Genomic DNA, 873 nt, shown 5'->3' with positions numbered 1-873 from the left:
TTTTTGAATTTACCTATGCAAGAACTAGATCAATCCTTCGGCAGCTAAATAGCATAAACATTGCAACCTCCTTTAAAAAGCGGAACTTTTCAGTGACTTTTTCATGAATATAGTACTATTGCATTAAAATTTTAGTTATATTACATTAGTTTTGCATAACTACAGAATTACAAATCATTTATGTAAAATATTAAACAATTATTACCTTGTCACTTGTATTTGAGGCATTTCGCCTTCTTTTTTGTAATATCCTACCCTTTAGTCATTCTTGCAGGGATAACCTGTATCTTGGTTGGATTTTTATGAATTCTATAATTTCCATTAGAGGGACCACGTCTAGTTGGAGAGGGAGTTTCTTCACACTTATGTCCAATTTTTTCTTCATTATTTTGTACAATTATGTGATACTTGTCCGTTTCCCTCCTTCAACCGGAGATATGTATGTTAGTAGAATAGACGAGTTTATTTTATAAATTATAATATCAAGTTTTTGAGATAAAGAAACTTAAATGTGTGTAAAAGCAAATATGCACGTGCTTGCACGATTATTTACAATGTTGTTTCTTTTTAGTGCATGAGGGCTACAGATAATTAAAATTATTGAATAAGTGTGTACAAACAAAGTATTATATGAAGACTAAAGAACAAATAAAATATTATCAATAGCATAATAAAATTGATTTTGTACAAACCTAATCAAATTTTTCGTTGGGCAACTATATCGAACGATTCTGAAAAGAAAAAAGATGTTCGAATTCAAAATTTCCTCTTTTATGGTAAATATTGACAAAATAGTAGAAAAAAAATAAAGAGAGATTTGACTGGCTACAAATCAAATATTGGGTTGTTTAAAACACGTGCAAAGATCTCGAT

The sequence above is a fragment of the Sesamum indicum genome, linkage group LG2 (assembly GCF_000512975.1).
Source record: "Sesamum indicum cultivar Zhongzhi No. 13 linkage group LG2, S_indicum_v1.0, whole genome shotgun sequence".
Taxonomy (NCBI): Eukaryota; Viridiplantae; Streptophyta; class Magnoliopsida; order Lamiales; family Pedaliaceae; genus Sesamum; species Sesamum indicum.
The sequence above is the reverse complement of the archived record's forward strand: the minus strand, read 5'-3'. Positions refer to the sequence as shown.